Source organism: Melanaphis sacchari, unplaced genomic scaffold (assembly GCF_002803265.2).
Source record: "Melanaphis sacchari strain LSU unplaced genomic scaffold, SCAv2.0 Contig305_pilon_pilon, whole genome shotgun sequence".
NCBI classification, from domain to species: domain Eukaryota; kingdom Metazoa; phylum Arthropoda; class Insecta; order Hemiptera; family Aphididae; genus Melanaphis; species Melanaphis sacchari.
The window spans coordinates 461,281-485,032 of NW_020271179.1; positions in this window are offsets into that span (position 1 = coordinate 461,281).

Below are 23,752 nucleotides of genomic sequence, written 5' to 3' on the forward strand. Positions count from 1 at the left end.
TCAATAACTTCTTGAAATGTCAAATAAAAATAATTCATAATATTAACAGATATATTCAGTGATTTTAGAAAGATAAACACAATTTCTACGCCAAATTTAGTGCATTTGTCTTATATTAGAAGTAGAAGTAATATTAAGAATATTGAAATATCATTAAAAGTGTATTAAAAATATTAGCTATGTTTTTGTAAAGCTCAAGAATATCATTTGCGGTTAATTTAATGAACAATTTATAATTATAGCAGTAATTAATATTTATCAATTTCACTCAAAATGTTCTTCTCTGTTAAAATTGACTTTTTAAATTTAAGTTGTAGTTACGTTTATAGCTTGTACGTAGAAAATGCTATAAAAAAAGAAACAACTTTTAGTTATTGATTTGTGTTAGAATAAATACGTTGTCAAGTATAAAACAGATGTTGTATTTTTATGTTTATGTGTCTAAAAAAAAGTAGAAATGTTGTTAATATAAAAATAATCATTTACAATATAAAAAGAACAAATTACAAAAAGTTAATTCATTCTCGTGACAAGAAATTAAATCTGTAGCACTTCATACTAAACGCCCCGATATACATAAAAATAAAGTCTTTCCCTTGCTATTGATAATTTACTCCCACGGCGATATGACGAAGTGGACATTTTCTCCCCTCTACACAGTAAAACACCAGCCTTGAGCAATAAAAATAATTTCGTTTATCGTAATAAAATATTGTACGAGAAACAATATTCGTTACTTTATAATTAAATTTATAATTATAGGTACTATAATATAAATTATGTAATATAATTCTCGCAAAATCAAAATAACTTCTAACCTCCAATATTTACTGAATAATAATAACGTATTAGCTGGTATATACACCATACACTGGAATTTATTTAATAATTATTTACTCATATGCACATAAATTATAATTTACATTTTTACTATTATACCTATAACATTATAGTATATGGTTTTCCGAATAAAAAAATGTTTTTTCATATATTTTACGTATTACACACACTCACACATACATAAATTATTTATATTAAGATAAAATTAAACAGGACGAATAGGTTGTTAAAATATTGTAAAAATATTAAAACAATTATTTTTTAATTCTTTAAAAATATAGTTTTATACTCCCTGATTTTACTTATTAGTACTTTACTTAAACTATACATTTCCAAATATAAAACTCGTTATACCCACCTGCAATCGTGCGGTATAATGTACTCTCAAAACGTCTTAAAATCACACACTCGACTTTGGACGAAAACGGTTTTCCATATTACATTTGTTATACGAGTATAAAAGTGATATTTTTATTTGTTTTTATAAACATACAAGATATGTGCCCATTACATTACACACATAAAGATATTTCCATATATTATTATTGTAACCGCAATGTATATTGTACGTATTTTATTATACATTTTATGTGCACATAATAATATATATCGTAGGCTAGTGTGTGACGTGCGTCTGCAATATAATACAAACCATGTGGTTTCTAAATCACACAGGGGAACTTGCATTCACTAGCCAGTGGCGTCCCGCAGTGAAATTTAAACAAGAAAAGACACACGCACGCATAAAATAAATTGTACGAGAACAATTTTGCCAAAAGAAAAAAAATAATTCAAATTAAATAAAATTATATATATTACAACAAATATACACATACATAAAACTATACAAGTATGTGTGTATAACTTCTCGTTTGATTTCGTCGTGTAAATTAAATTATAATATATATTTATGATGTTCTACAGTTCATGACGAAATATCGTATACTATCGATTGAAAACTTCATTAAGTCCCTTGAAAAGTTACCAAAATGCAAAATTGTCATTAGTTTAAAATTATTGCAGTGCCATAAGCCACCCAAAATGAAAATGTGACGTGCATTTCCTCGTTCTGCACACAATATTTTTAAATTTATTTCCGACGACGTGTACAAATCGTTTTTTCATAAATATCTGACAAAATAGCGAATTATGACCATAATTTATTAAAATGTTGTTTACAATGATTATAATATTTATAATATCGTGAACGTTTAAAAATAATTACAAATTTAAGAAAAAAATAAAACCTGAAACCATGAACTCAAAAACTAAAAAATAAAATAAATGTGCCGATGGGTAATGTAGGTACAAAGAAATTGAACTAAGGAAAAAACGGGAAAAGTTTAATTAAATGTGTATTCATTAAATCGAGAGACCTTTATTTTTTCATAAATATTTTTATTCAAAAATATGGTTTTTCAATGATATGAAATTATGTAAAAATAGTATTTTCAAAAAATGTTTAAACATTCAATTTTAATATGTACCTAAGTATATAATATTATACATTCAATGAATATTACATGTATCATAACTTTTTTTTTTACATGTATCATTGAAAAAGTTACAAATAATACATTTTAGTTACGGACGATTTAGAATTAAATGTGTTTAAAAATATTAATTTATTCTTAGAAGAATATATTGTAAACAATTATAAAAGTTATAACTGTTAAAAGTGTAATGAATAAAATATCTTGTTATTACATTGTTATGCGCATAATGAATTTATTAATATAAATACAATTAATCTGTACATATTAAACAGAATTTTAATAACTTATTCACCTCACCATTGCTTGTTTAATAAGCCTAAAGGTACTTATTAGTACCTACATATAATTTATATCGGTGGGTGTACAGTAATTTCTCTAAATATTTGTGTAAGTAAATACAGAACAGACGTGGATGGTTATATTACAATATTACTCAATGTTTTGTTGTGTATTGTTAGAATCATGTATAATTTCTTAAAAAATTATGTGTAGTTTGCTAAGGACTACTAAAAAACATGATTTATTTTTTATCTATTGATAACTATCAAAAAAACCATATGATATATATCAATTAAATTTATTTTAAATTGGCGTACATTTTTTTTTTCATTAGATTATTCACTGGCGTACGTATAATAATACTTAAAACTATTTATACTTAACTTGATCAAAATAATTTTATTTATCTATATTTTATAATTTCAACTTATTGACAGTGAAGTATAGAAATTAATTTCAGTTAACAATATTATGAAACAATGTTACCCATCTTTAGCGAACACCAAACCCTCGGCGATTAAATATGATATAAATTATAACCGTCTACTTACCCCTTTATCCAATAAACTTGGTTTAATTTATAGGTTAATGGAGAGCTGAACGCGTTGTCCAAATTAAGTGTATGGGAATAATGTACATTATTTCTTTTAATATTAGTATGACGTATATAAAGCTTGTGTGGTCAAATTTAACATTAATATAACGTAGACAAATAAACTATAAAAACAGTATAAACTCGAAACAAACTTTTCGAGTTTGCTCCTTTAACCAATATATGAAATAATACCGTAAAATTGTACCAACAAAAATGTTCAGACTTAAAGTGAGATCAAACAAAAAACAAATTAACGTATATGTTAGATTTGACATAATATCATATAAATATATAATTTTCTATAGTAAGTACAAAAGTATGAATAGGCAATAGCATTCTACATATTTTGGTTATGGATAAAATCGTAGGTTTTTAGGAAGAGAAAATTATGTTTTTTCCTTATCCTTCCGAAGCAAATATGACACAGAGAATCACATACATTACGTATATCGTGACGAGTGGATGGTAAATAAAATCCTCTCCTGCTGACTAGCTGGCTATTATATATCATACTAATTATTATTGTATGGGTATTCACACAATCTTATCCTTCTTGCTGGGTTGTAGGTTTTTTTTTAGTGCAATTGGTATGGTAATAATGTCACACAATACGACTCGCGTATTTGTATATTACGCATCGTATTATATACATTGTACTTTGTAAAGCTTTAGATCGTGCACAAAAACATATAATATAGTATTCAAATGAGCACCCACATAAAGCATACATATAGGTAAATTGTATTTTGCTTTTAAATTTATAAACGAGTAGCTAAAAAATATTATCCAGATACCTGTTATAATATATGATACGCATGGGGCTCTGTGCCACGTGCACCTTGAGCACATATGTATAAATCAGGGACTAAAGGATAGATTGTAAACTATACGAGTATATGAGTCGACGAAACAATGGTATACTACGATATTATAAATAAATATAGGTCAATGTATAAATTCGAGCATAAACACGTGTATAAACTTAAAACCTGTGTACAGTATATCGGTTCGTGTGTTAATTTAATAAACAATCGAATGCGGAATATTACGAAATAAATCAAAAAATTGTTAGTATATAATATAATATACAGGTATTAAATTATCCTACCATAGTCTCTCTGTCAAACTACTCACACCGTTACACTATCTCACTCTGTATATTATATGCATATATATTTATTATACATATAACAGTTGTAATGTAATGTCAACGGCCGATGGCGGCGGCGGCCAAATGCGTAAAATCGGTCACTCAGAACCTATAAACATATGTATAATATAGCCTGTATAGTGTATATGCATAAGTGTGCATCGCGTATTATATTATTATTATTATTAATGTTATTATTATTATTATTATTATTATTATTATTATTATTATTATCATCATTACAATTTACTGCAGCGGCGTTTCAGTCGAGTGCTCAATTACACGCGATGGTTTTGCGTGTGTAATATGTAACCGCCAATCGCCGGCAAGTGATGCGACGATAATGCTTACAATTGTGGCTACTGCTGCATATTTTACAATTTTTAATACAGGGTGTGACACTTAAATGGTAAATTTTCAAAGTTTTACATTATAAAATAGAAACGGATAAAAAATAATCATTAATTTAGTATATCAAAACAAAGTACATTACATGTCATTCATTTAAAAATAAAAAAAGGTTCTCCTTGAGATTACCGCCGTCTTTTTTTTGGGCACTCTTCTAATTTCCCTTAAATGTTTTCTACTACACGACGTGACACTTTCAAAGGGGCGTTGCCAATTTATTCTTAAAATAATACGCTGTGTAGTGGAAAATATAAACGTGGAAGATTAGAAAAGTGCTTTAAAAAAAGTAGCAGTCATTTCGAGGAAATAATTTAAAAAAAAATGCCCTGTAAAATGTACTTGTTGCATGTTTTATATTAATAATTAAATTTTCACTCCATTTTTGTTTTATAATTTAACCTCGAAAATTGGATATATTATAAGTGCCCCACCCTGTGTATTTAATATTATACGGTCAAACGTGTCGGTGATGTTTGCGTGAGAAAAATATAACAAGGTTATGTTTTAAACAATTTTTGGACCAAAGTACAAAATATATGCGGTATTATTGCATAGATCAATTCGAATGAATTGAAATAACTAAAATCATAAATTCATAAGGTTAAATGTTTTGATTACTGTGGCTTAGGTATATAATATGTGATATTACGGATCAGATTGTCAAGGAAAAAACAATCTAGACACCATAATAAATTAACGAGCGACTGTGCATGTGTGTGTGTGTGTGTGTAATCGTCATTGAATTTTACTCCAACACTATAATATATTGTAAACAGATGTGACTTTTTTTTATGAAGTCATTTTGAATCGATCGAGCCACATTCTCGAAAACAAATTTAAACACAGCATGGTTTTGCTGTTGGCATGTCTAAAAAAAAAAATGTTGATTAAAAAAAGGAAAAAGGTCAAGTTAAAATGTTTTTGTTCGTTTTAAAATATAATGATGGTTATAAATGTGACTATGATGTATTGCGCACAGTCCTAACTTTGTAACAAATTACAAATTATTGTTATCGGGGAATAATTTCAAGTCGGTGGTGTGTTGGCTGAGCGAACAACTCATCTAAACTCGCGTAACCGTGTGATGCACAAAATTACACTCGGTAATCGTTTTGATACGGCCGGCTACTACAAGCATAAATGGTAATTTGCCAACGTCCGCTGTTGAGTTCGATGTAAGAGGAAGAATGAGGAAATTATATTTTATTTTCTGTATCATTATTTAATATTTATTACAAAGTCGTTATAGCTAGATCATATTAAATATTAATACGTTATTCAATAATAATATTACCATACACTTTTATTAATGCTAATCAATTTATGGTTTGTTGTATCATTTTAACACCGTATTTCAACAGCTTAACTAAGAACTATTTTTCACCACGAAGATTTTATCAATTTCAAAACAACCCAAAAGTATATGCTTTACGTGAAAATCGCATACAAACCGTTAAAAAAAATATATATTAATATGTGTTAAAAACATATTATAGAAAGTATAATAAAATAGACGTATTATAGAAGCATCTTATAGATAATTATTTATTTTAAGTAATGGATATTGCCTTTTATTTTTTGTATACACTTTTCAAAAATATCTCTTTTTCACAGAATAAAAGCATATCGTTAGATATAGATGTAGATATTATTTTATACACTTATAATATTTGTATATTAATATCTGTACATTTTACAATCGTTAACACGAGATATAAATCAAGTTTTAGTAACCATTGATCACCCTAAGTTATAACCAGCAAACACCTTCGATTGTTTATCAATTATGTAAACTAGATTTATATACTATAATAATTAATTTGATTTAAATAAATGTTTCCTATTTTTCTTGATTTTCATATGAGATATAGATATCTTTGTTTAAACTGTTTAAAGGAAGTGAAATACGTGTTTAATCGATATTAAAATAATAATAATATGAACCATTAAAATATCGATGATTTTAATATTCGATATTTAATTTAAGGTTTTTATAAAAGTACAAGTATATATATACATATTAAAATGAGTTTATTAGTGAAATCATTAAAGGTGGTATATTAAATTGAGGTTATGCCAATGCTATTATAATATAACTGTGTGAAAACTTAGTTGGACTTATTTGGTAAAACTTAATTAAAATACCATCACCATTATACGGATGTTAATCTAGCTGGAGCTTATGAACTTACAACGCATAAATATTTAACTTATTTAAAATAACGAAGTAATTTGAAAATATCATTCTAAACTTTAGAATTAAAAATCGCACGTGTTGTGATAATAATATAGCAAAATTGTATTTGTTTTCATCCAACCGTTATGAATGCTAATTAATATGGCGTGTATGAGAGAAAACAAATATTGCGTAGAAAAAATAAAAGAGAGAAGAGGTTTATACATTTGAACATTCCATTTATTTAAGATTGATTTTAATTTATGTTACAAATGGAATAAAATAATATTTGTTACAGAAAAATTAATTTTTTTTGACAATTTAACCTATTTAAATTATTACTAGTATAAACAAAATGAAAACACTTATTATTATATGTGCTTATAATATATTACACTCATTATATGTGTAAATAATAATATGTACTTCTATCTATAATTGTTAAATATGCTTGTAATTTAATTAACAAATAAATTTATGACAAGCAAATTTTGTGTTTTCAATTTATTCAAATGATTAGTATGAAATAAATATTGTAAAGCTCATTAGCTTTGAAAAATCAAGACTTTTTACAAACCTTGGAACTGCATTAATCATATAATGCTGTATAGGAACATATTATTTATCAGTTATCATTTATTACAAAGTCTTGAAACTGTTTTTTTTACGACTAAATGCATACTTATATTATACCATCTCTACTTTAAAAATGGGTGGTGCAATTCCGTCTCTTTTTATAATGTTATAATTTACATATTGTATGAAAATATTCTATTATTTCATAATGTATTTCTTTAAAAAATTATTACAATAATAAAAAATATCCACTATCTATAAAACATCCTAAACGCGATTAGTAGATTTTTTTTTTTTGGCAAAACTTATTTTTAACATTAGGATGGCTACTCTTATTTTATTTAAAAGTTTTTTTTTTTTTTAATTAAATTAAATTAAATATTCTTTTAAAAATGTTTTTAATACCACAGGTTGAGAAACACTGTGGGCCATGGCACTGTTATATTAATTGTTTATAAACAATACTGCAGAGTATCACGAAAAAAATTGTCTTTTATATTTTTATATTTGTTATTGACTTGGTTTTCTAAATTGCTTATTTTACAAACATTTTACAAACTTGAAAAAAAAAACAAAATAAATATGTTTTAGTGAAATATGTATATTTTTTTTTTTTTAACGAAATAAATATAGCTGTTGTTTTCTCCAAAACATTCGGAAACCATAATATATATTATTCAGCGTGCTGCCGTTTAAGGCGTCCGACCAAGTCCATTAATTATAACAACAATCGACATGAAATAAAATCTTTATAATATGTAAATATTTTAATATTTTAATATATTTTACGAGCATGATGACACAGTTGTTTAAATAAATATTACAATCAATTTTCAGCGTTTTTTCTCCTACTCATATTTATTAATTTTAAATCAATAATATATATATAAAAAAAAAAAATCATTTAAATGGGTGATTTAATTTAATTTACATGACTATAATAGACGTAAAAACATAATATCCACCGAATATTATCATTTCTATTCTATAATCGCATTGGGTTTCGTTTTTATTTTTATGAAGATAATAATATTGACCATTGTTTTCCCGGCCTTGCACTCTCGTCAGAAATGTCTATAATGTGGATATTGTCTAACAAGTCTTGATAGACTTTGCTTAGACAACTAAATAGTGTTAAACACTTTGGTTGTGCATTTGTGTAAAACACAATATTGAATATATATATTATGCTATCGGCTATAACACTTCATATTCCTGTAAGTAACGTCATAAACCTTTTTAATTTTTTTCCTAAGAATAACGTTATTTATATATACGCACAAGTATAATATATAGGGTTATTAGGATGCTATTAGAAAGTTACGGTAACTACGTAACTATTCTTTTAGTGCGCCAACTTCGCGTAACTGAGATTAAAAAATAATAAAACAATATTATGTACTTATAATGACAGCAATAACATTCGGTAATTTTGGAACGAGTTACAAATACACGCTGTGTACCGTAGTGTTAATGCTTAATTTATTTCATGTATATTATATACCTATATTATTATAATACATTGCACTCGTATATGATATGTACATATTTAATATACATAAGTACGTGTACAACGCAAATATGATTGTAATAATAATAATTATAATAATAGTGTAATCATCGGGCCAACAAATCGTTGACAAAGTCGGACGTTGGACGAAATTCCTGAAAATTGCCGGTCAATTAATCTCGAGCCCCTAAACAGCGTCGGTGTGCCGAAAGAGAGCGAGAGACGTGTTACGAATTTTATATACATATATTATTACCACGGCATACATGTGCACATCCGCGCTTCCCCTTTTCCACCACCGACTCTATAATCCCCACTATTCTTCATGACAAACACAACCGTATAGCCGCTGCCGGAGGTCATTAATTACATCGAAAGGGTGTGTATTCGCACTGTACGGACGACGATCCGCCACCGCCAAGTCGATTTTCGTTGCAGCTATAATACATTATTACACAACGCGCGTTCGCAAAAGCTGCCTTTTCCGGAGGTACATACGACGGCGGCATACCGGAAGTGGTTTACACCACACACGCATACACGCTACATAGTAGTGTGTATGGCATGCCCGCACACTTTCGTTATTACACGGCCGGCCGGTTTGTCCGGTACAAAAATTATGTTTTACAAATATATTGTAACCATAACAACATTTTTTCCATTTTCGTTTTGGTTTGGCTTAATACTGCTGTCTTTTATGATAATATGTACGCGATAAACGTGTATATGCGGAGACGTTAACCATATCCTTTTTATATACCACTCCAGCCGGCCCATATTTCCGACCCGAATCGAGATCGAGTGCCGCGAGCCAAAGAGTCTTTTTTTAGTCCCTTGTGTATTTTACCGTGAAATTATGTGATACCGAATAAAATATCATATCATATGGATATTGTCGGTGCACATATTTTGTACGGTACTTATTTAATAATAAACAATATAATCGCCACTAGCGTATACTTATACGATATTTTATGATGAAAGGGCGTTTAGATATAGAAATAATACTTTAGGAATAATTTTATAAGCCCCTATAAAATATAATTTATTCGTGATAATTGCAATTTTAAGTCACACAATACCCAATAGTTAAATTACTCATGTGTACCTATCAAAGAGGTTTCATGTATACTATTGAGTATCAAGTATGAGTACACAACAAATTCTAAAATCATGTGGTATACTTACCAATATATCACAGTTATTAACTTTTAAAATATTATATCAGTGTTATTGCAAAATTTTTATAACCACAATTGTATGATAACAAATATTCATGAAAAAAATAAATGTTTACTATCAATATTTCATTTTATTTATTTCTATGTAATTTAAAGAAAAACAAAGGGAAATAATATTCATTTTATAACAATGGCAAGGGATGGAAACCCCTACACTCCACCAATCCTCATAAATATGTAAATATGCCACTGCATAACCGTAAAGATGACTCGAAAATTTCATGCACGTGTTTGCAAATTAATATTATGTATAATATCAACACAATTGACAACAGAAAATGAAGTTTACGGCGTATTCTTTGTTGCCACGTGCATGAACGTTATCGATTAAAATAACTTTAATACTTTTAATTATGATCAATGAGAAATAAACTTGTTTAAAAGAAAAAAAAAAGAGTTTTAAAGTGTTGACAATTTCAAAATATAAAAAAATATAATTTAAGTTATTGAAAAAATAATCTTAGGTTCAACTATAGCTTTCGAATTCATAAGTATAATTATACTTGAGCAGTTATACCTCGATATAAAACCATATTATACTATATATATATAGTATAATATCATTATCGAGTATAGTATCCATCACAGTTGTAAGTATAGCGTTTTACTATCATAGTGTGTACTGTGTACTCAACATAATTATAGTAATAGTGAGATAAGAGATTAGTGATTAGATCTATTTACTGTTTTTCCTTATCTATAATCTATTTCATACTATATATTTATATTTATAAATATAATATATTAAAATATACGATTTATGTATCATAAATGAATTAACTTTATTTTTTTTTATAAACATTAACAACGATATTATATTTTTAAATGCGTTTTAATTCATTTCGATAAATATATTTTCTAAAAAATGAGTATCTGTAGATCTCCACACATACCCCATAATATGTGCCCCTGTTAAATCTGAGTATATTATAAATTATAATATATAATAATATTATGTATAGCTACAGAAGGAGCATCGAGCACCCAACGAACGCGTCGTAATCATCACCCCTAAGGTCTTTTCGCCTTCAATTGAATCGGTATCTATTAATGGTCTTATACGACACATACATATATGTACCTATACATTATTACTTTTTCTAGCACTAGACAGCGCGAATCCCACAGAACATGATGATTTAAGTTTGGAGGCCCTTTACAGTCGCAAGGACGTGATAACATATGATTTACCAACAACAAATATAATGTATACTTAAATAATGTAATTGTTATGATTTTGTTAGGGGCCGTGGGTCATATTCTCTCCAAACTATACTCCATATTATATATTATGTATCTGCTATAGTCTTTGTAATCTATATGTTTATTTAGATGTGTTATCGTGTCGAAATGTGACGTTTGTAAATCGTAAATAAATATATTATAATATGTTAATATATATATATATAACATTTTTATGTTCTCTAAAAAAAAATATATTACGTTTTTATTCATAATACAGTACAATAATCACCATATCGAGAGAAATACTCGACATCATATTATTATACTATTATTTTTGTATAATATAATAATATTTGTAATTTTCATATTTACATCATATAGTCACCAATCAAGTTTATGGTCGTATTGGAATTTGAAATCATATTTATAAGTACCATAGTTGTATTTTAGTTGTACTTACGTTCATCGCTAAATAAATAAACATTATGCGTTACGCTGCAAATTTTTGTTCCTTGGTCTTGTAAAAAAAGATGGCAGGTTGCTGGTGTCACCATAATCATAATATGGTTTCATATCATATATTTTTAGTTAGGAAAACACGTAGTAAAATACTTTATTATAAATTTTAATTATAAAAATGTAAATGTATGCTGATTAATAAGTTTCATAAAAATAAGTAGCAACTACACAACTATAGGTTTTACTTCTGTGCTTTTCATTACAATTACACAAAGACAGATATTAGGTTGCCAATTATATAAGCTTTCACATAATGTATAGGTAATTATTTCTTAGTGCTTAGATCTTTAAAGTACATTTCACTGAAGCAAAACAAAACAAAACGATTTAATAATATTTTTAATAATACAATATTATTTTTTTACAATCTTTTTATTAGTTCTAAAGGAAATTTATATGTAGATGCGATATTTTCATCTGCTTGTTTCGTTCTTTGTCTTTGTTGGGCAAATATTCTGTGTTCAATAAAAATATCTAAAGTGCCTTTGTTTTTAGGTTTGAATATAAAGAATGAGATGAATTCATAGATAGTTCATAATTGAGTAGTTTATTTACTTTATGATCTTTGTAATTTAGCAATAAATCTTGCATAATATCGTTGACCATAGAAGAGTACCATTGACCATTGGTAAACACTGGATCAGCAAAAATATTGTCAAAATCGTTGAGTTTGATATTATATAGAGACACCTGTAAAAGCAACAAAAACATGACGATTAGGTATATTTAATTGTAATGTACGATACTACTGAGTTCATTTACCTTTTCACGGTGTATGAGTTTGGTCAACTATACGGAATATTTTGCGTGCTTCTAGTAATCCTTGTTCAATGTTTGTTAGTTTTGCAAGAATTTCGTGACTTAAAACAGTGGATGTTAGGCACGCAGAAGATGAAAGTAGGAAAAAATAATCTTAAAAAATATAAACTGCACGCGCCAGATGTTTCTATCATCATTATATTGTCGCTCTATTCCTCAACACAATTTTCACGGTGTCCGGTCTTATTTGACATAATATTTTTTAACTAAGTATATTTTACTATATTTAATCTTCTGTACATATATCTAGACAGTATACACGAATGTTAAATTATGGTCCTTGTCGGCTATCGTCTATTTTAATTACGATGCACCCGTATAATTTATATACTTAAATAATCATAATTCATAATATACATACAGGTATATATATTTGTATAAAGTAAATAAAAGTAGTACCACAACTAGTTACATATAAACATGTTTAAATACGCTGTATCTCAGAAACTCCTAGAGACTGAACCGTTTTCTTCAAAAGTTATACTTATAGATTTCTTGAAACTGTGGTGGTAGGTATTATAAGTTTATTCTCTAACCCCTATAAGTTAAGTTAAGATGGCTTGCATATGGATTTAATTTTAATTCACAAAAATTAAACAATTTTTTTGTTCGTATATTATAATAGTTATAAACTTATAACTTATAATGTTGCCATTAATTAAAGGAAAAAAATGTATTTAGACTAGCCAACCATCTATACATTACTATTGGTCTTTTTTCTTAAATAGAAGATAATAATAATACATTTGTTGTTTTTTATTTAAATAACAGCCTAGTAGTACAAATACTCATAAAATATTTAACCGATTTTGATGAAAGATTTAGAGATTGTTCTTAGAGATATTAGTAAAGTTAAGATAGTAGTTTGAACCTTATTCGAAAATAAACCACAAGTAGATTGCTCATCTAGATTAAATTAATTCATAAATTGAGGTACGCATAGACACCGATTTGTCCGTGAACTGATACAACGACTAAAATATTGAGCTAGGTACTTTGAATTTTGATATAACATCATATTTTATGTTAGTTCATTTTTTCTTATATTATAATGCATATAGGTATGTAATATATATATATTCCTATAAACATTATACATTTATTTACATTTAATTAAATTTTTTAATTACGCATATTTGTAGACTATTAAAATAAATTCAGATTATCACATAATAATATGTAGTAAACTCAATATATAGTTAATTAATATATTAATTAGAATACTTTACTTTTAGTTTATGGTGTACGTGTTAAAATAAATATCTAAGATTGAATATGGTATTTTCCACCTTCGAGCGTAAGTTGCATCAGTCAGCGGAAACTTCGACATTGGAATAACATAGTATAAGAATAATAGGCTAATAATAGACCATATTATTATTATTAACAAAACGTTCCTATATATCACCGCAGGGAGCCATATAAATAGAAAAAGAATTTCTAGCGTATTTTAGAAGGTAGTATAGCAATAAACTGGCTATTAACCCATTCTGTAAGACTATTGCTGGTCGTGGATTTCACATGTATCATTGCCACGTCGCCATGAGTAAATAATATTATTCTCAATTCTAGCAGAGTTATAGCGCCGCTTAGTTATTACTTTTATATTATATCAAATAAACTGTTTGTGTATCATCATTAATAATTTATACATAAATTATTTATGTTTATTTTTATAAAAGTATAATACATAAATATGCATTCCAATAATTTTTCTGAAAAATTATGATAAGGATTGTAAGAAACAAGGCCCGTCACTGTTCTACACCAGTTTCCGACCATAAATATTATTGAGCTAGCCTAAACTCAGTTCCGGGAGTTCCGGCGTGAAACTATTCTGCTTCAAAACTGCTTCACTCAAATCCATTCCGTCTACAATCTTTTCAAATTCGATGCATTTAAATCGAATCCTATTACATGTTCAACATTTGCATTTGAAAATACCAACATATTTTCACTCTGTTCCAACATTGTATTAATTTGAACTGGTATTTACCGCATCTACTTTTGACACTTGATCCATAATTTAATTCTAAATAATATTATGGTTGAATAATTTTTAGATAATGTATATTTACTAATTGTGCAATCAGGATAAATATTTTTTTTAGAGGGTCCTTTCAATGACTACATATTTCTGTTACACGAGGCGTTACTACAAATATTTATAGTATTATATTATTTTTCATGCAACTGTTTTACTAAGCAATTATATTTATAGTCTCGGTTTATGTTGCATCGTAAAATACTGTAACCATAATTTTAATAATTAATTATAGATACTCGTTGTATATAGAAAAATTCCTTAAGATATGAGAATAAGGTATCCAAATCTAATAACTCATATGATTATTCTAATCATAAATATTGATATTGTGCTCAATTATACTAATATTATTATTTATTATTAGTAATACAATAAATATAATCACATGGATTATTGGCGTACCTTCAATATGTCAATAATTAAGATGATATTTTTCATACGTCGTCAGAAATAATTTATGCTGTTCTTTCTCTGTCTTTTGCAATTCATAATTTTGTCTATTAATTTATAAAGGTTTCTTTAGTTCTTTATGAATTTCACTTAAATTTATTTTGATAATTCAAAAGATCGAATTTTTCAGTAATACAATGTATCTCTTTCATTTGTATGAACTTCTTGTGACACGTTTTAGTACAGCCTATATTCTTATAGATTTTAAGAAGTCAATTATTTTACAGTAATAATATCTTTTAAATCGATAAAAGAAAAAAGTAATTGGTTTTTTGAAATTGTGGTTTACGTCCGTTTTTCAGTATTTCATGATCACGAATTTTATGTAAATACAATACACTCAATATAGTACAATGAACTACAAATATATGTAAAAAATAATTGTTTTTGTATATTTTTGGATTTTTTTGTTTCAGTAAAAACTACTTAATATGAAGGACATAAAAATCTAGCAATAAAAATTAAAGATTTCATATATTTTTGTTAAAAAATACTTGTAGTTTAAAAATAACCCTAACATTGAAGAATTTTATAAAAGTTTCAACTTCAAATGCATATAAAAAACATTGTGCATATAATTTTTATAATTTTTAATTTAAAAACAATTTATTTAATACAGCATATATTTTCTAATCGACATTTATAACATAAAAAAAAAAAAAAAAAAATTAAAAAAATTGAAAATGTTTTATGCCTTCGGATAAATTCAAACAGAGTATGACAATAAATTCAAAATATATTTTGAAAATTTCACTGCTATCAATGAGATTATTCGTATTTGAATTACAACAAAAAACAAAAATTACAAAAGTTTTTGAGAAAAATTAGTTATTATATACAAAAAAAAAAAAAAAATAAATAAATAAATAAAAATAAAAATACGCATCATTGTAAAATCAATATATTTATTTCTCTACTTAAAATCTAAAATCCATTGTTTTTTTAACAACTTTTTTTATTTTTTTAACAATTGACACAATGTTTGTAGTTTACTACATGTTTTAAATATCCATGTTTATTATTTAGATTAATAATAATTAACAACAAGAAATCATAATAATTTAATAATTTGATTTTAAAATTTTTAAACCGAAAATGTGTCCCGTTTAAATGCCACGCACTTAACACATTATATATTATTATTATTATGATTATTATTATTATCACGCGGTCTCATTGTTGACGTACCATTATCTAAATGCATATTGTTCACAACAGTAAAATAGTCCTAATAATGGTTGGCCAATATAATATTTAATCATAATGATTCACTTTGTGTATATACTATATATACCAGTCGCGATCCTTATCGATTTTAATCACCATAATAGCTACTATACAATAACACCCACACTCACACCAACACCGCAGTACAGATTTATTGCCGTTTGAATAACAAACGCTACTGTTGCTGCAGCCAGTAACACTTTGTATGTATATATCCATTACCAAAGTTTGTGATTTCATAACTAATTGTAAAGGTATTACTTTCATAAGTACATTTAAAGTAGACTGTACAGATAGCATTGTATGCAATTTTTTCACATTGTCCACCCCTTCACCATTTTTTTCACTTTTTAATCGTCTGAGGTAATAATCAAACTATGCCAGTTACGTAAACAATTCTACATTATTATTATTATTTTGTTATAATTATTTTTAATGTTACTATTATGAATCAATGCGAGCAAGCATAATGACTCGTTATTTATAAATCCGAATAAAGTTCAATAATGAGCCGATTTAACTACCTAACCTTGACGAACATAACTAAATTTTTATTACCATGTTATAGCTATCATATTATTGTTATTATTATTTTGATTTATCAATAATTATAAATTATTATAATATCATTCATTTTATTCATAAAGCACCAATAATTCGTGTGCAAGTTAGTCAACTGTTATCCCAACATTTAGAACGAGTTACACATATAAACCATTTCGTGTATATTGTACATTTCATAGTTAGTATGTTATATAGGTCCGTTAAAAAATATTTGTCGACATTTTAATATTTTCATTTTAAAGCGATATTCGTAAGGCAATAGACGTTCATCTAAAAACATAAATTAAAAAGTATAAGTACAAGAAAATCACCGAGTAATAGCTGTATAATGTATATGTATAAAACACACATAATACTAGAGTTGTAATTAGAACTTGACGAGACTGGCCCAGGCCAAGGGTACAGCGAAAAAAGGGACACAAAGGCAAAATAAAATATACCTATATTTTTATAATTATTATAATAATATACATTTTATTTAAAATGTGCGCAAAATAGTTATATACTATTTATTGATAGAAATCATAAATACAGAATAATTAATAAAAATACATAACCATACTCTAGTAATACACAATTTACATATATATTTAGGGTACACAAATATTAAAATTATTACGATATAAAATATATGACGTTATTATATTATATTAAATACTGTACATATATTTTATTATTTCAATATTTAATCATTTATATTTTAAAGTTTATAAAATATAGTTTTAAAAGAAATTCAATAGTAAGTTGTTTATTAATGTTACTATGCACAAAATTTAATTAATTAGTTTATATTGATATAATTTACGTATAATTTAAAGTTTTAATAAAAGTACTATATATAAGAATAAAAATAAAAACTATGAATTAACATCCAAACACTTATATCTTACTTTAAACTGAGTAAGAGAGTTATGTGTGTGTGTGTGTGTGTGTATTTGAGAGGGAGGGGTAAAAATGTACAAAGGCAGAAATATGTTAAATGGCCATGAGCACTGGTAGACCTATCGTTACGACTCTGCATGACTGCATAACACATATTACTATGACACAATGCATAATATATTATATTCTAAGTATAACGTGTATATTATATTAAATGTATTTACGATATATGGTTTAATGTTACTGCATTGATTGAGATCCTATTCGATCAAGTGTGTGTCTCTACAAATCAAAGCTCTCGTTTATTTCAAAAATAATTAATTCACCCGCCAGTGATAAAATGCAGTAATCCTTTAAAATGTTTCATGGACAATACAAAATCGTTCTAATTCGCAAATTTCTGAACTCCCTTACAATATAATATAATAAACAGTTAACTTACAGTTGGTGGTAAATAATTATATATTTTTTTATTCAAAATATTACGTAAACCGATTAAAGATTAAATTATTAATGAGTGCACGCCGTCACTATATATTATTGTACAGCACATAAAAATAAATAATTGTACGTTGTAGTAATATCATTTGTAATTTAAAGAATTTATCTGATTATTGCCACATCATCATCCTTATTACATTATGTGTCGTAAGAGCGGATAGTCTTAAATAATGTTATATATCATAAAATATGCATACATCACATTTAAAATAATTTATAAATAAGGTTTTTTTTATTATTAATTATACAACATAAATATTTTCAAACATTTATGAATATAGTATTTTATAGTTTTCCTACAGTAATAAATTGATTGTATTTATTTTTAAAATAAAAAAAAATTAATTCTTCATATTTTTTAAGTTATTTTAATAATTTAAAATAGAATTACTTTGTAAAACTTAGGAATATTTAATGGGGATAAAATCGTTTTTCAATAGTAAAACTGTGACTGACTGTGAGACGCTACGGAAGTAGGATCTATTCAATTCTATAAAATCCTATTTTAATCGTAAAACGTTTCATATATACTATATAGTTAGATTACCTTTGAAAATATTTTAACAAGTATAAGTATTCATTTAAATATTCACATTTATTCACATTTATTCACAATATTATCATTCGCTATATGGCATATTTAAATATTTTATCATCAATGATATTGTGTTCACTGTAGTATAATACACATAAAAATATAAAAATTTTTTTATAATTTTACGTATTGTTAATAACATTTAGAATTTCTGGTGGGGAGTTTGTCAATAGTAGTGGAGTTATACCCAGTCAACATATCTCTTTAAATACACCACTGGTGGCCTGCTGTCACCTGTACCCATCATAATAATATATTGATATAATACTCGTAGTATATTACACCTATTCATAAATTAAACCCACAGCGTATCACCGATATAATATTATCAATGAAATCACACAAAAAAAAAAAGCAAAAAAATGCGTAATTCCTAATGAGTGTAAAATGATCTTCATTGACGTTTGTGCTTTTATGACCCAATACATACGCGCAGTATAAAAATGTTTGGTTTAACGTTTTTACTATCAAAACATGTTGTTATTATCTATGCACATTGTACACATACAATAAATTCGTATAATCGTGGTAACCGTCATGTGTTATTTGTACGATGCGTGTGAACAACTGGGTATAAAAACACACTGTGACTTTTACAAATCACTAATGACTTATTCAGTCTCGCGGGAGTAGAACACGGTAGATTTTGTATTTTTAACTCGGTACATACCTAACATATAGTGTGTAGGCACCTGTAAACTTATCGCATAATGACGAGTAACGACTAGACTGATTAACTCGCGGGCGTGAATGAGTGAGCCATCAGTGTTTTTAAACTACAGAAGGCGCGTATAATTTTTTACTACAGCATTTTTCAACGCAATCTGTCTAACATTGCATTACCGAGAAATAATTTCTGCATCGATTACGAAATGAAATAAATACTATTAGGATATTGTGTGCATGATTATAAAATTACTATCATAAATATTACCTATAAATAATTATTTATTATATTATTTTAATTTTTAATACGTGACTAAAGTATCTAAATCTATTTAAAATGGAAATTAATTATCTCTAATCGCATACATAGTGTTATTATAATAAATTATATTTATACATACTTTTTTATTCAGTCATTTTTAATTTCGTTAGTATAAAATTTTAATATTTTTTTCACATTTATTTTGTAATATTAAAATTGTTACTTATATAATTATATCTTTTGTGATATGAAATTATACTCTACACTAATTGACAAAACATAAAATTTAAATAGATTGTAGAATAGATATTTGTTAAGTTTGAACGAATAAAATCAAAATCAGATTAATAATAATATAATGGTTAACCTACCTTTGAGTAATAAAATCATTAAAATAATAGTTGTTAATTAATAGTTATGAATTTAATATATTTAAATATTATTATTATATCGTTATTTTTAACTGTTAATAAGTAGTTTATTAATTTATTCATAATTCAACAATGTTATCCCTGTAGCTGCAGTGTATAGTGTGTGCAAAATACATTTTCTCGTTTTGTATTTAAAACATTCAAACACACTATACTATACCTATTAAAAAAAAAAAATATTGATAAATGGGTTTGAAACGAAAAAATGGAAAACATTCACATATAGATAGGGTGTTACAAAATATATACGTGAATCAAAACATATGCTATCGAGAATCGACCGCGTTATACGATTCAATATATTTTTTTCATTATTACATTTTTATCGATATATACATACTATTATGTAGATACACATTTTATACATATAACATACGTAGTACGCAGATATATTTTGTTATTTTTTTCCCGTCGTGTCAAAACTGTTTAGTAATAAACAATCCGTCGTATGCGGGTCCCGTCGTAAAGGCTTGCTTTGCACCACCCAGCTAAATTAATTGAATCACAATCGAGGTATATTATATAATATTACAAAAACGGAAAACGAATATAATGAATACAAAAAATAAAAATAAAATAATAATAATAGCAATAATAAAAAAAAAAATAAAAAAAATGAAGAGTTAAAGAACAAAATGAATTAAATTATTGTGGGGTAGCCGGGAGGGCATTTCTTTTTTCTTCTAAGGTTAACAATGGCTGACTACTCAAAACGCATTAGTTTATGAGAGCGCCCCGGGTCTGGGAACTCGTGACATGATGGCGCGGACGCCGACGAGGGTGAGATCTAGCTGGCACGTTTCTCCCCTTCAATTTCCGTTGAAAGTATCCGGGACTATATATATACATATAAATATAAAGCCCAGAAATCCGGATTTAGACACAAAGGTATGAATGATTCCTTGGGCACCGCCACCTTCGCCATTATTATTATTATTATATTTTATGCATTCTCATCGTGGTACGTCTATTTTTCGCTATTCTCTATTATTAATTTGAGCTCATCAAAATATTATTTATATTCTTACACACTTGGAAATTAACATCCGGTATATTCGTCGTAGTATTTAGGTATGTTATATAGTTGCAGTGGTCGCAGTGCGTTTTGCTTACAGTAAAGTCTTGAGCGAACTCCGTTATATAATTGAATAATAATAATAATACGGCGCGCTAATTGCCGTAGTTTTCAAGTTTGATGATTAATTAGACAGGTATTATATGACTTATGGTTTTATATAACCAACAAATTATTTTTGTGTATACAACTTAGTTTTCATCACTGAATCAAATGGAAAAAATTAATTTTTATATAAAGTTTAAGAGTTTTTTAATTGCAACCAACAGTCTAAGGAATTTCATATAAAACCACATTTTATTGATCACGTTTACATTGTTAGTATGTAGTAATTATCGTCTATAAAGAGTCTAAAATTGTTTAATCAATGTCGTGCCGTAAATAATATACTTTTAAAACTTGTTTTAACCATCTACGCAAACAGTTATAACAACAACTTTTTAATATAATACTATTATTGAATATAATAATAATACGTGAATTATTCAAATAAACTAGTTATTAAGTTGATTTACTTAAATAGTAAAACTATTACTGGATTAAAATATTCTATTAAAATTTAAAAAGTATATTTGAAGTAATTTCTCAATACTTTCATTCTCAACAAATCATATGAATAAATCACAAATCCCTTAATTGTTTTATTTTATGAAAATAGTCTTGTATTTTTTTATTAGTATGTTACAATTTAAAAACATGATTAAATATAATACATATACAATTTAATTTATATCTCAGTAATTTCGTTTATATATTTTTTGATTTGCTTGTTGTGCTCTCCAGTTTTGTATTCACATCTAAGAAAACTCCAATAATTTGTATATTTTTAAAGTTAAAAAATCAATCCAGTCAAAAAAATATTGCGAAAAAAAATATATATTTGTATATATCTCAATTAAATATTCAATAAATTTACATTTGCAAAATAAAAAATGTTCAATAAGTAGGTACTGAAAAAAGTAATTGAATACTTAAACTCGAACACTTTACAAAACTGCATACTATTATAGTTAATACATTTTGTTAAGTGTTTATCACATCTGTTTAATAAAACTTTAAATAGGTTTAATAAATTGTATACATTTTTAAAAGGAGTTCATGATCAGTAGAATATTTTGGAAATAGCATGGTAAATAATAATAATTGGTTATTAAAATAAAGAAAAATTAATTTTATTTTTTCAACAACTGCTAATAATAAGCTAATAAGAACTTAACTTATAAGTTAATTTAATAAATTATTCTTTAATTACTATGGACGATTATTTTCTTTTTTTCTAATATTATTAAAATAAATATTCTCCTTGTATATATTTGTTAGTATTTTTATCGTAATAAATCCACGCGATATGTCTGCCCGTTGACGTATAATATAAAACATGTTTATCATGTCATTAGTATAATATAACAGGAAAGCATATTTACAATCATAATGCGTTTAGTAAATATGTATGTTGCATAAGCTCTATTCTATGTATTCTTCCCACGAGTATAATACATATTATACATTATAAATTAATATCGGTTTTAGCGATGCGATCGGCACCGCATGTATTGATGAATCGTGTGGTACAAGTTGATGGAAAAAAAAATGCGAAAACATATAAATCCGTTTGCTAACTTTTTGGGGCAACGCTGACGAAAGTGGACGTGGAGAGTTAAGTAAAACATATTACATGTTTTACGGGTCACGTATATAAATGTAGGGTGAGTAACCATTATCGTGGCAGCCGAAATCGATGATGGGTAAACCTTTTCCACAAAACTTATTGGCGACACGATCGGAGCCGACTCCACGAAACCCAATTTTTATAGGGTCAATATCGGCATTCAAGAATAATAATAATATAATTGTCTATTATTGTTTTTCCTTATTCTAGTCGAAGTTACGCGCGAACTCCGAGTAAAGAGACAATAATTAATAATTTTATAAAAGGCGTGGTCGCTGATGATATCAAATCATATTTTTGAATTCTTTAAATCGTGTACGAATAAGTTATTAATCTTTTTATTTCAACACACTTATAATCATAGTACGCACACAATTTATAGTTAATAATAATGAGTAATACAATGAAATGTATTCTGCGTAAGTGATTCCAGAAATAATATGATTTGTTATTCATAGTGTATAGAATACAGTACAAGTACTTAAATACATAATTATTTTTGTATTATTTATCCGAGAAGAGAAATTTAAATAAATATATACATTTCAAAAGAACATTTAAAAATAATTATGTTAATAATATAAGTATT